The following is a 6,951-nucleotide window of genomic DNA, read 5'->3' as shown; positions in this document are numbered from 1 at the left end:
TTTCAGCAAAATTAGAAGGTGAGCTGCTGGGGGTGGGCTGCCTAGACCTTCCCCACCTCCTTTCTCATGCTTCTTTCTCTTTACTCTCTCCAACTTCTCCCAGTCCCATTTCCCACTTCTTAGGGCCTGATTCTCAGCTAGCTGCCAAGTACTGCCAAATGCTAGCCACTAACAGTTCACAGGGCTCTCCCTTCCTGGGGGCACTTTGGATTTTGTTTCAATAAAATTGACTCTGGGGACTTGAGAATCTTCAAAAAGCCAATTTAAGGTATTGCTCAGAGGGTCCAGGTGGTTGTATGAGGTCATACGCAGGCCTCTGGAAACAACCAAGGCATGTACATAAGTGGGACAATCACATCCGGACGTCCTTTTTGAATAGACACAGGTTGGTGGGTGTGGAACACTGAGAAGTGTCAGCCGGACCCTGCTGCCCAGGAAGCCGGGGTAAATGAGAGTGTCTGTCCTGGGTGCTCTTCCCCTGCAGTGTAAGTGCTAGGGAGGCACACGTGTTAGTAGTTAGCAGTCAGGATGGTTGGCAGCAGCTGAGTGTTAGGTGCTGAGTTAACACCACTCCTAACCTGCGGAAGAGGAGCCCAGAGTGAAGGCCTCGTTCCTTGGAGGACCCAAGAGCTCTGGACTGTGAGAGTTACGGGCACTCTGAATCCTAGCCCTGCCCCTCTACTCGTAATCTCTCTGAACCAGAGTTTCCTCTCTGTAAAGGGGGAGGGTATTGATAGTGCTGTGGGAACCCCCATGTTTTATCTCCTTTCCCTTTTGAGAAGGCCTGGGGTGTGAGGAACCGGACATTCAAAACTCTTGGCACTGGGCCTCCCAGCAACAACTTCTGCCTGAGGAGACAACACAGGCCATGGTACCTGGGGTGTCTCAGCGGTACCTGCATTTTTCTGAGCAGTTGATGCGGCTCTTATAGGTGTGTCGGGGAGGCAGATGCTGGGAATGTTCACATCAGCTTCAGTCGGCTTTCCGGGTTATGCTGTCCTGACAGAAGCATGTGTCTCTGCTTGCCTCTCGTGCCTAGGCGCTTCCGTCACATTTTTCATCTTCCAGTAACACTTCGAAATCTCCTTCGTTTGTTTGAATTCCCACCTCTTCACCCACATGGCAATTAGAGAGGTTGGTGATTGCCAGGTGCTTATTAAGTGGAGTCATAAGTAGTCCTGCTTCTCTGGGCAGCTGTAAATGCCTTAAAAGCATGCAGAAAGCTTTTTGGTTTTGTTTTTTTTTTTAATTGAGAAAAACAATAAGGGGCCACCTCCACTGGGTTCTAACAGAGTCTGTTGGGGAATTCTGCAATTCCGGCTGAGTCTAGGCTGTCTTGGTCCAAACTGGTTCAGTGATCTGGCTTGATGGTAAATGCTGTCGATTACATTTCTAACAAAGTTGGAGTTCTTTGGACTGAATGGGGTTCTCTCCCAGGAAAGACATCTTGGTGAGGAACTCCCAGGACCATTCCCTATGTTGGACCTAGAGTTTCCCAAGTGGATGCTTGTCACTGGGCTTTCTTTGTTCACTGGACCACTGCTGGGTAAGGGAACAGGAATTTCCCCTGGAGTTGCTGTTTTCCAAGGTGGTCAGCTATGTTTGTTTCTTGGGCTAGTGAATGAAATGGTATATGTGAAGGCACAAGGAAAGGTATCAAGTGCTAAAAAAGGAAAAAAAAAAAAAGAGGAGACTTGGTTATAAACTTGACTGATGCAACTTGATTATAGCATAGCCCCTGGTTTTGAGCTCCGAGCTGTGTTTGAAATGAAAAGGTGTGATTTCCCCTTGGGTCCTGTGTGTTTAAAGGATGGATGGGTACTTGTTCGTGGGCAGCCCAACCCCGCTGGCCCAGGGCCCACCAGGCCTGAAGGTCGAGAAGGAGTGCTGCTGGCCTTCCCTCCCCACCAGCCTCGCATCTGCCCTTGTTCACGAGTCTGTTCCTTCCCTGACACAACAAAAGGACTGTTTGCTGAGAAGCTGTGAGCTGTTAGGACAAGTCCACCCGCCCTTCTTCACAACTGGTCTTCTCCTTTTAGGGACCTGCCTGGAGTGGAGAGAAACTGTGACCCCCGATTCTGCCCTCTGGGATGGGATCGTCCTCCTTCCTCCCCACAGGCCCCAGTGGACAGACAGATGGCCCAGGAGAGCATCTGGGGCGCCATCCGCAGGCTGTGAGTTGTTGTTTCTGGGACGTTCCCCCTGGTTTAAAGGAAAAAATAAAACCTGCTCCAGGCTCCACCTCTGGAACTATCAAATCCTTAATCAAACTAAGTACCTTCAGAAGTCCTTGTTAAGGACTCAGCCAGTGAAGTAACAAACCAAAATACACACACTCAGCTGGTTGGTAATAGTGCTCAGCTGAGTGTCTCTGAGGACACTTGGAGGTCATGCTTATACATGGGGGGACTCCAGTCTTGATCCAAAGGTGCAGTACAAGGTGCTATGGGACCTTGACTCTGGGGCTGCCCTAGAATATAGCACTGTCGTGCCCTTCGGGACATTTAGAAATGATTCAGTGTTTATGCAATTTTTTTTTAATTGAGGTAAAATTCACAAAACTATAAAAGCAACCATTTTATGAACTTCTCTGGCAGTCCAGTGGTTGAAACTTTCAGTGCAGTTTGGATCCCTGGTCAGCGTGCTAAGATCCCATATGCCTCCTGGCCAAAAAAAAAACCAAAAACAAAACATAAAACAGAAGCAGTATTTTTAACAAATTCAGTAAAGGCTTAAGAAATACTGGTCCACATCAAGAAATCTTTTAAAAAGTAACCATTTAAAAGTGAACAATTCAGTGGCATTTAGTACGTTCACAATGTTGCTCAACGACCATTTCTGTCTAGGTCTAAAACATTTTCATCACTGTGAGAGGAAGCCCTGACCCATTACACAGTTGCTCCCTTCCCCCTACCTCCAGTCCCTAGCAACCACCCATCTGCCTACTGTCTCTATGGATTTATATTGAGGTAGAACTTTTGAGAATCCCAATGACTCTATTTTCTGAACTAAAAAAACAATCGTGAGACCTTAGCATGGAAAATAATAGCTATGAATAGTGATGTAGTTTCCTTCTTATTTTAGCGCTTTGTAGATTTTATATGCTTTCACTTACCTGGGCTTATTCAGAAGCCCAAGAGACAAATGTTGCTGAACACGGTGGAAATTATCAGCTCCAGGAGAAATTCCTTTTCCCTTACGCAGTGGTGTGTCTGGTACGCTGGCAAATACAGTCACCACCTTGATCTGCTGCATGAGGCATGCATTTGTTTCTCAAGAAAATATGGAAAAAATCTGAAAAGACAGATTTTGTTCATGGATAAAAACAGGCACTCTCTTTGTGTTGTAAGCATAGGAAAACCACATTTAAATTAACTTTAAAAATTAATGTAGATGGAGACTGTCACCATCATATTCTTACAGGTATGATGGAGAAAATATTCATTCAAAATTATTTTTGTGTCCCTACCAAGTCCATGACACCATGCAGACACCACTGGGGATAAAGTCGTATAAGACTGTTTATACAGATGTTATATAAGGTGTTTCTTTGCCTCACAGTCATGTTTTAATTTGAATAACAATTACTACCTAGAGGTTTCCCTCAAGGAGGTTGCAATGTGATGGGAGGAAAGGGACAGGAAAGAGATATTCACAGTAGAATATGGTAAGTGGCTCAGCTTGTGGCTGGTGGGGGTTTCAGAGAAGATTCTGCAGTGGAAGGGTCCCTGGGCTGGGAGGGGAGTAGAGTCTGTACAGAACAGAGTGGAGGGTGGGCATGCTGGGCAGGGAACAGTCTGAGCAAAGACCTGTGTGGAAGGAAAGCATGGGGCAGCCTTGGGAACCAGGAAGGAGTACCCAGCATCTGGAGCATGGGCAGGTTTAGGGGATGCTGGAAATTTAACCTGTGATCTTAACAGCCTCAATGAGAGTCTTGAGTCTTGCTGTCAGTTGGTCATTCAGCCCAAAGTAGTGCCTCTTTGTGCCAGGCTGTCCCCCGTGCTTTGGAGATAGAGGTGATAAGCACTCACATGCACACACACCCACACGCACACACACCAGCCATTGTCTAATGGGGCGGTCTGATCACATAATTACAAGGTCAGTGAGCGCCTCAAAGACATATAAGCTGTTGTGGCTGTGGATTATCATCGGGACTTTCCCTAATCGGGGGGGCTTTTCCAGAACTAGCCCCACTTAAGGTGAGACCCCAAAAGTCAGCAGAAATGAGACCTTTGTTTTGAGGTATTGGGAGCTGTAAACGAAGGGCCAGTGGATGCGGCTACAGTCACTCTAGGAAGATTAAAGTAGATGTGCAGGATAGACGGGGGTGGGGCGGAAGGAGGCCAGGGGCTGGGAGCCCTTGAGAAGGCTCTGCCCATAGCCCAGGAGAGAGCCAGCCTGTCTCCCGTCTGCCCTCCTTCACCTGCTTTAACAGAGAAGGGGTTCTCCTGCTCCCCAAAACTCATTCCTCCCACCTTCTTCTCAGGGATCCTCTTCAAGTAGCTTCTTCCTCTTCTTATTCCATCATTGACCTCTACCTCTCTAAGGGTCCTTTCCTTTAAATGAGGCCAAGTCTTGCCCATTTAAAAAATAAGAACCCTCCATGACTCCACCCCCTAGGTCAGCTTCAGAGGAGTTACCTCTACGTGCTGGGCCCACTTCCTCACCACTCTTCCTTCAACCCACTCAAGTCTGCTTCCACCTCCACTGTCCTGAGGCTACTTCCTTGTGACCAAATCCTGCAGACTTGTCTTGGCCTGCATCTTCCTGGGCTGTAGCGCCGCTGACGGCTCTGCTCACTGCTCCTTCCTTGCAGGGCCATTTTCTTTGACTTCCTTCTTCCTGTCCTCGTCTCTTCCTCACCACCACCAACTCCTGTCTTACCTCCAAAGTGTGTTTCAGATCTGAGTGTTCTATCCAGCCCTACAGTTACCATCCTTGTACAAGCCTCTGTCACCCCTCACCCGCACAACTCCGGTCACCTCCAATCCCCTCCTGCAGCCAGAACATCAGCATTGTGTCTGCAGGTTTTGGGTCCCAACCACTAAATTGATGATGTAAGTCTCCCACCCGACCCCTGTCTTAGAGGTATATCAATTAGGATTACATTCAGCTGCCAGTGACAGAAAACCCAAATAAGCAGAACTGTGAACACACAGAGCTTCTTTCTCTCCCTTAAAAGTCTGGAGCCAGAAGCTTGAGGGCTGGTCTGGTGGTTTCAGGAAGTTGTCAGGGGCCAGGATCCTCTTTTCTGTCCGTTCCCAAGGTATGGCTCTAATTTCCATGATCTACATTCTAGCAAACTCTAGCCATCATATTTGCTTTCCAAGAAACAGTATGGCAAAAAGGGAGAGGGGCGTCCCTTTCCCTTTTTTATTTCAACTCCCATTTTACTGAGACTTTCCTGAAAGTCCTTTTGACATTTCTGCTTATATTTTGTTAGCTAGAACGTATACACATGGTCAGAGCTAGCTGCAAGGGATTCTGGGAAATGTACTCTTAAATACAGCCTTCGTGATATACAGCCTTAAGGCATAAAATTGAGGGTTGTGTTATTGAGGCAAAAAGGGAAGAATGGGCACTGGAATAACCAAAGAGCAGTTTCTGCCATAGTCACCCTAAAATTCGCATGCCCCCTTCTTGTACATCAAATTCTTTCCTTTCCTCCCCAGGGGAGATGACCCCAAAACCTCATGCAGATCAAGGATCATCAGGCTATGTGCAACCCTCTTCATGGGCTCCACATGGTCTGAGCACATAGACACGAAAACCCTCCACCCCATGCTGACTATGGCAGGTGGAATAGGAGCAGGATAACTGCAATGAGGACTCCCATTCAGAGAAAAGAAGCATGGCAACACATCTGGCACTGGTTCATGACAACGATCAGATGCTGATGGGCTGGAGGAGGGAGCCCCCCTACCCCGGCAGTGGAGCTTTGTCCATCGTCCATGTCTCTGGGCTTTTCCTTCTGGGAGGCTCTTATCCCCCATGGCTACCCCTGAAACAGGCATTGGTGAGAGGGGCCCCTGGGAGCTTCAGAGTGTTCACCTCTACCTTCTGCTGCTGCAGATTGTGGATCCCAGCGATTGTATTAGGAATAATGGTCATAGTCAGTACTTTTTATTGTTTGTTCAGTGCTTTCAAAAAAAAAACTTAGCAGGCTTTCAATCTATCTGCTTCTGATCAGTTTCTTATATAAAATCCACAACTACAGACCTACTGCAGCCATCATTCTAACACTGCAGGGGAACCAGGGGGGACTTGAGAAAGTTAAATTCAAACTTGCCCTGTGCCTAACCACACTGCAGTTTACTTTGATGTGAAGACCTTTAGAGTGATATGTAAGGGCATCTCTTCCCAGAGCTCCCCTCTCCCTTTGCAGTCTGGGACTTCAACTGGAAGATAGACAATGAAGATACACATCTGACTTGCTCCCACACTTGTGTCCTTTCTCACCTCTTCCCCGCCATCCTCCAGACCTGAGATCAGGGCTCTCCTGTCTGTTCTCCTCTTTAGATAAAGCTCTAAGGTCAGTTCTGTCAGGCTGGCTTCTTGATATATTACAGAGAAAGTTAAAGACATCCAGAATATCCTTTTTCTTAATAAAGACTGTCTTTCAAGACCATTGTCTGGCTGAAGAATCTGATTTTGAATGTCTGCAGCTCAATACTCCTTATCCCCTTCTCTGAATATTTTTTTCTTTGATCACTCTAACACCACTTTCAAGGCAAGCAGACCAATGCACTGACCAGGAAGGTCACATACACAGAAATGCAAAAGAGAAATGCAAGTGATCCTATTTTTCAAAATAGGATCCTGCTTACATCATTCAAGACTTCCTGTTTTGCGGAGGGTAAGTCCAAAATGTGTAAGAGTGTTCTGTGGGGTTTGATTCCTGCTACCTCCCCAGCTTCATCTGGTCAAACTTCCAGCCTCACATTTTCA

General features: G+C 47.1%; 2 long non-coding RNA genes across 6 annotated transcripts; one reads left to right on the top strand and one right to left on the bottom strand.

Annotated features, from left to right (window-relative positions):
* The first annotated feature begins 24 nt into the window (after window positions 1-24).
* LOC123328576 lies at window positions 25-6,631 on the top strand. Of its 5 annotated transcripts, XR_006543498.1 has the most exons (4): window positions 25-931; window positions 1,438-1,546; window positions 2,040-2,174; window positions 5,676-6,631. It is a non-coding gene; the product is annotated as an uncharacterized LOC123328576 (long non-coding RNA). The 5 variants fall into 5 exon arrangements; XR_006543494.1 differs by lacking the exon at window positions 1,438-1,546; XR_006543496.1 differs by having other exon boundaries at window positions 1,438-2,174.
* On the bottom strand, window positions 2,537-4,760 carry LOC123328578. Its single transcript, XR_006543499.1, has 3 exons — window positions 4,644-4,760; window positions 3,116-3,294; window positions 2,537-2,663 (listed from the first exon to the last, which is right to left on the bottom strand). It is a non-coding gene; the product is annotated as an uncharacterized LOC123328578 (long non-coding RNA).
* Window positions 6,632-6,951: the final 320 nt, after the last annotated feature.

The sequence above is a fragment of the Bubalus bubalis genome, chromosome 12, assembly GCF_019923935.1.
Source record: "Bubalus bubalis isolate 160015118507 breed Murrah chromosome 12, NDDB_SH_1, whole genome shotgun sequence".
Lineage (NCBI taxonomy): Eukaryota > Metazoa > Chordata > Mammalia > Artiodactyla > Bovidae > Bubalus > Bubalus bubalis.
This window is presented reverse-complemented; position numbering and strand designations above follow the sequence as displayed.